We start from the raw sequence: 6,612 nt of genomic DNA on the forward strand, positions 1-6,612 counted from the left end.
CCTCCCCAGTCTTGAGACCATAGGATGCTCTGTCACACCCAGCTGCGGTACGCAACGCCTAGGAGCAAATCCAAGGTTTCATTTGCCTTAGGCTAGCTCTCCAGCCACTGGGCTCCATCCCCAACAGGATTTGTTCTCTAATCTCCTGTAACATAATCCTTTTCTACGAGGCTTGTGATGAGGCCTCGGCCCTAGAAGCACAGCCTTTGGAGTTCAGGAGTGCCTTTGTGATAAACCTCGGGATTTGTTCTCCTAAGCCGCAGGCAGTCTCACTGGATGGGGTAGGCAACCAGCCTGCTGGAAGTGAATTCTCCAGACCGATGTTAATTAACCGGCTGCCGCTGTAAATTGGCTGTGCTCACGTCTCCTTCTTAGGGGAAGTCTTAGCTGCTTAGGACAGGTCTGAGCCAAGCACAGCGTGAAGCCTCATTCCTGGGCAGACAGCTGTTCAGAAAGGTGACAGCTGCACACAGAAGCTCCCGGCAGGGCCTGATGGCCCCTGTGCTCTCCACCTGTCATCGAGGACGGGCCCAGGAAGTACCTTTCTCTTCAAACTTCCCCACCTTTCTTTGTTTATTTATGGGAGGTACGCGCTTCTGTGTACACACCTGTGCAGGTAGAGGTCAGAGGTCAACATCAGGTATCCTCCTCTATTGCTGCCACGATATTTATTTTTTTTAAAGCATGGTCACTCACTGAACTCGAAGCACTCCATTTGTCTAGAGTGAATGGCCAGTGAGCTCTGGGGTTCTCCTGTCTCTGCCCCTCCACTCTCAACGCAGGGCTTACAGACATGCACTGTTGCACCCAGCCTTTGTGTAGGCCTTGGGATTCGAACTCAGGTCCTCACGTTTGTGCAACAAATACTCTACCTAATAAACCATTTTCCTAGCCCACATTTGTCCTATGATGGAAACCTTTCTGTGGCATTGAAAGTCTTAGAGGGTGGATAATCCCCAGTTCTCCTATACTATACTGTCTCCCAGCTTGGCACTGATACCCAAGAAGGTCAAAGTGGGGACATAGGATATGGCCTTCTGTGAGAACCCTGCTTACGTTGCAGGCTTAATATTTCTATATGAGAGAACCATTCATCCACGGCACATTAGACAGCAGCTATGTGCCAGATAAGCTCCAATACGCTTAGAAGCAAAAATGAGAGGACAGAAAGGGTGCTAGGGAGGCCACAGGACCTATCTCTGGTCTACTTCCCTTCCAAGGGCATCCTTGTGTCTGCTCAGCACTCCCCCCATGCGCACGAGACATCTGAGTTTTGGTAAAGTGCATATTAGTCCTAAGAAGCATCGTTTAACCTTCTCCCAAAGGACATGAGGGGAAAAGCTGATGTTAATGTAAAAATGGAAAAGGCAAGAGTTGAAAAAAAAACAGCCTTTGAGTGTGTTTGTCCTTTCTTTTCTGAACAGTATCCCTTGGCACTGGCTCACCAGCTCATCACTGTCTCCTCCTGGCAGGGATGCACGCATTTTCCCAAAACAGCAATGTCCTCTAGCCACAGCCCATTTCAGAACCGCTATCTGTGAACGCCAGCAGAGGGGGAGGGGCGGGCTGCTGGAACTGTTGACAGAGCAAAGCTGAGACCACGTCAAAATCCTGCCCCTCAAAACCCCTTGGCTGGAGGCCTTAGAGGCTATCATCAGAACACAGTGGACAGAGAGGCACATTCCACTAAGAGGAAGCCTCACCGTGGTGCTTGGGCCAAGAAGGCTGGAGACATCGTGGGCGGTGGAACAGGGAGATGCCATGTTGTTGAGAAGATCAGCGGTGTGTGGTTTGTGGTTTGCTGCTGCCCAGTAGTGACTTCTTATGGATAAAGCACCCACGCCACCTGCTACAAAGTCCTCTCCAGGCTCTCTGTCCTGGCTTATTGCTCTTAGGACAAAGTCCAAGCTCCTTCCCTAGGCACAGAATGTTTCTCACTATTCACCTGGCATCTCCCTGTGCCCTCTCCTTCCCTGTAGGGCCCTGCAGTACTAGGATCATTTGCTGTGGCCCTGGTTGTCTCTCTGATCCTGATGCTCTAATCTGCCTCTCCAAATCTCCGTTCATACTCAAGGTTCAGGAAGCCTCCCCTGCCTTTCTCTGGAATGGACTGGAAGCTCTTCCTCTCTCCCCGTGTTACATGTGAGCTCTTTAAGAAAGGGGCCCTAGCCCTTGTTTGAAAGTCTCCTGGGAATGCAAGCCTTCAATGGGCTTTCTCTGCTAAAGCAAGACAAATCCAGCAGCTGTCTCCAGTCCCAGCTCTCCCCAAGCCTTGCCTCCACCCCAAGAGGTAATGAAATTGTACTTTTGAACTATTATTTTAAATAGTTTCCACTACATTGCTGCTGCTCTTCTCCATCCCTTTCCACCCCCCTCCCTGAAACAGGATTTCATGTAGCCCACACAGCTCTCCTATTGTACTCGGAGTAGTGGATGACCTTGAACTTCTGGTCCCCTCCAGGGCTGGGAAGGCAGGTGTGCCTCACCTCATCTGGCTTACATGGCTCTGAGAACGGAACCCAGAGCCTGGTGTTTACAGACAAGTATTATACTGACAAGCTACACTTGCAGCCATGCGACTTCTGATTTAGAAGAGGGGGCTATATCAGGTGCTAGCCTGGCCATGCCCAGCTTCTCTGTCTTGGACCTGACAGAGTCCATTGCAGTCAGGTGGACTCCCACACCACGGGGCCAGCCACACTTACTTCTTCTGACCCTCCTGCCACTGGTATCTTTTCTCGTCCCCTGTTCTTTTCCTTGCCCACATACATTTTCAACACCTGTATTTTTAGAATGCCCAGGACCTAGTATTTATGGCCCTGTGTGAGCACAAAAGATACGGACTGGACCTCGGGGACTTGCTTTTAGAGTAGGATGTGTGGAAAGAATTGGATGTGTGATTAATCATCACTGTCAGCGTAACTGGGTTTAGAAGCACCTAGGTGGAGCTCACCTCTAGGTGTCTGTGAAGGTGTGTCCAGAGAGGATTAAGTGAAGAGAGAAGACTCACCTTAAATGTGAGTGACACCATCCCCTGGGCTGGGGACGGCACAAAGTAAAAAGCAAGGGGGAGGGGAGGAGAAAGCCAGCTGAGCAGGTGTGTTTCTTGTCTGCTTCTGTCCACCACAGCAGTGACCTGCTCAGCCTCACTGGGTCCTCCAGGTCGCAATGCACTTGACCTCTGAGGTCAGGAGTTAATAAATTCTTCCTCCTTTAAGTTGTTAACAGGCAGGAACTGGAGCGACAGCTCAGAGGTAAAGAGCACTGGCTGCTCTTCCAGAGGTCCTGAGTTCAATTCCCAGCAACCACATGGCAGCTCAGAACCATCTATAATGAGATTTGGCTTGCTGGCATCAACAGACTTCTAGCACAACCTCTGTGATGTACATGTCTGAGACTCAGTAAGATAGCTACCTATAATTTACCTATCATCTATCTATCATCATTACTCATATATTTCTAACTATCTACCATCTTATCATTTATCGATCATGATCTACAATCTATATCATCTATTACCTACTTGTCATTTGTCTATCATTGACTTATCATCTATCTATAATCTATCTTCTGTTTGTTTTTCTGTCTTTTTATGCCTATCTGTCATCTATTATTTATCTTTCTCTCTATGTCTATCATCTATCATCAATCAATCATCTATAATCTATCAATCTAACTACTCTATCTATCCATTCATCTATCTATCTATCTATCTATCTATCTATCTATCTATCTATCTATCTATCTATCCATCTATCTCTATGCTCTTTCTCTCCACCCTCTATCTTTGTGGTGCTGGGGAAGATCCGGCCTCACACATACTAGACAAGCACTCTGAGCTACATCCCCAGCTCTGTTTCTTCTTCCTCACCCCCGACACTTGCCAGCCCATCGTTTACATTATAGTGGATTGAACTGGAGCCTTGCACATGCTAGGTGAGTACTTTGCCACTGAGTTATGTCCCTAGCCCTTAAAAACAAAACAATTCGGTCTAGAGAGATGGCTCAAAGATTAAAAGCAGAGGCTGCTCTTCCAGAGTCCCTGAGTTCAATTCCCAGTAACCATATGGTAGCTCACAACCACCTGTAATGAGATATAGTGCCCTCTCTGGCGAGCAGGGACACATACTGACAGAACACTGTATACATAACAAACAAATAAATCTTTTTAAAAAACCCAATTCATTGATTATTTATTTATTTTGAGACAAGGTCTCTCTCTCTTTCTATAGCCCTGGCTGTCCTGGAACTCACTGTGTAGACCAGGCTTGCCTTGAACTCATAGAGATCCACCTGCCTCATTACTTTTTATTTGTATGTATTTATTTTGATTTCTACATGTATTCGTGTTCCTGTGTGACATGTGCATCACATGTGTGTAGGTGCCTGTGGAAGCCAGAAAAGAGTGTTGGGTCCCCTGGATCTGGAGTTGTGAGCCTCCTAATATAGGAGCTGGGAACTGAACCCTGGTCCTCTGCAAGAGCAGTACATGCTAAATGCTCTTAACTACTGAGCCAAATCTTTAGTCCTAACCTTTCTTTTTCAGGTGTGGCCTTGCTAAATTAATTGCCCAGGCTAGCTCTCAAATCACTGTGTGTCTAACTAACTCAGACTGGCCTTAAACTCCTGTTCCACCCACGTTAGCCTCGGGTGGCTGAGATTCCAGGCCCACACCACTACGCCCAGCTACTTGTTCAGGAATAGTGGCTTTCACTTGAGACACAGGCACTGTATACTGCTGGTATTTGTCATTGTAGCTGTGACCTTGTTCCTGCCCAGAGGAAATCCTCCAGCTTTGTGGGATGGAAGGAGGCAGGTGGCAGCAGCTGGCAAGAGCAGAGGAAGCAAACATGCTTCTATTTATTTCCATCGGAATCTGGGTCTGTGCCTTAGAGTTCTACAGGCACCGGCACACTGAACAATAGAGCAGGTGGGGTTCTGAAAACCCCACTTGACAGCACGTGTGCGCTGCACAGCCAGGTGCCAAGTGAAAATGCTTTGGATTTAACATCCCAGCCTCTCTTGGACCAATAACTATAGCTCTTCCTAGGGGATACTATTCAACTAATTCTGGAAGCTTCCATTGAGTAATGACTTCCCCTGCCTGCTTTCACAGAGTCCCTGTATCTGTGCCTTGTTTTTCACCCTCCCCAGCCCCCCAGGGCTTCATGGCACAATCCTTTGTATGTTCCCAACCTGTCTTGACCCTTCTTAACCCCTGGCTGAAATATGGCTGTCTTCTCTGGGGAGCTCTGTGCCATCTGTTCCCTGCCATTGTCTTCCCCGTGGCTGACACGACTGAGCTCTGGGAGGCCAGGGACTTCAATTTATCCCCTGCTGTGTCCCAGCACCAGCACAGAGCTGTTAGTATGTAGTTAAGGGAATCAGGGGTTGGCATGCGGCTCAGTTGGTAGAGTGTAGACCTAGTATGCACACAACCCTAGCACCCCATAAAACTTGGCACCATAGTGTAAGCTTGTAGTCATAGCACTTGAGAGGTAGAGACAAGCAGAGCAGAAGTTCAAGGTTATCTTCGACTACACAGTGAGTTTGAGCCCAGCCTGGGCTACATGGGACCCTGTCTGAGAGAGAGAGAGAGAGAGAGAGAGAGAGAGAGAGAGAGAGAGAGAGAGAGAGAGAGAGAGAATCAAATTGGTTGTAAAGATTACCTGATTGCAAAATGTTTCCCCTTTGACATTTTTGGGCTTCCTGCTGAGCACCTGCTGCTGGGCTGCTGATTTTTAACAGGCTCACTCTGCTGCCAGGCTGGCCTTGAACTTACCATGACTCTTCTGCCTCAGCCTTCCACGTGTGCTGGGTGTCCTATTTAGTTTCATTTGTTTGTGGAAACAGGGTCTCTCTATACTGCCCAGGCTGTTCTGGAACTTACTATGTAGACCAGGGTGGCCTTGAACTCACAGAGATCTGCCTGCCTTTGCTCTCCTAGAGCTGAGACTAAAGGTGTGTGCCACCAGGCCCTGCCTGGGTAGGTTTTGTCGCCTTGACAGAAGCTAGAGTCATCTGGGAAGAGGAACCTCAACTGGGAAACTGTCTCCACCAGATTGCTTGTAGGCAAGTCTGCAGGGGGTTTATTGGTTAATGATAGATGTGGGTAGGTTGGTCCTAGGTTGGACAAGAAAGCAGGCTGAGAAAGCTGGGGTAGCAAGCTTTTGTCCATGGCTTCTGCTTCAGTTCCTGCTTCCAGGCTGCTGCTCAAGTGCCTGCCCTTGGTTCCCGCAATGATGGACTGAAATGTGGAGGAACAAGATGAAATAAACCCTGTCCTCCCCAAGCCACTTTTGGTCATGGTGTTCTATCACAGCAATAGAAACCCCTGCTAAGACACTGGGATTGCAGGCATGGACCACCATATGTGGCTTAAACACAGGGCTTTTAATTTTGCATGATTTCATTCAGACCCTCGCAACAGCCCCATTTACAACTGAGGATAGGGAGTCTCAGAATAATGAAATAGCTCACGCCAAGCCATGTGACCTGAAGGTTGTTTAAGCCAAAGCACAAACTTCTTTAAACATTTTATTTTTAGTGCATGCATGCATGTGTGCCTGTGTGTACATGTTTATACATGCGTGTCTGTATATGCATATGTGT

This window comes from Microtus pennsylvanicus, chromosome 13 (genome assembly GCF_037038515.1).
Source record: "Microtus pennsylvanicus isolate mMicPen1 chromosome 13, mMicPen1.hap1, whole genome shotgun sequence".
Taxonomy (NCBI): domain Eukaryota; kingdom Metazoa; phylum Chordata; class Mammalia; order Rodentia; family Cricetidae; genus Microtus; species Microtus pennsylvanicus.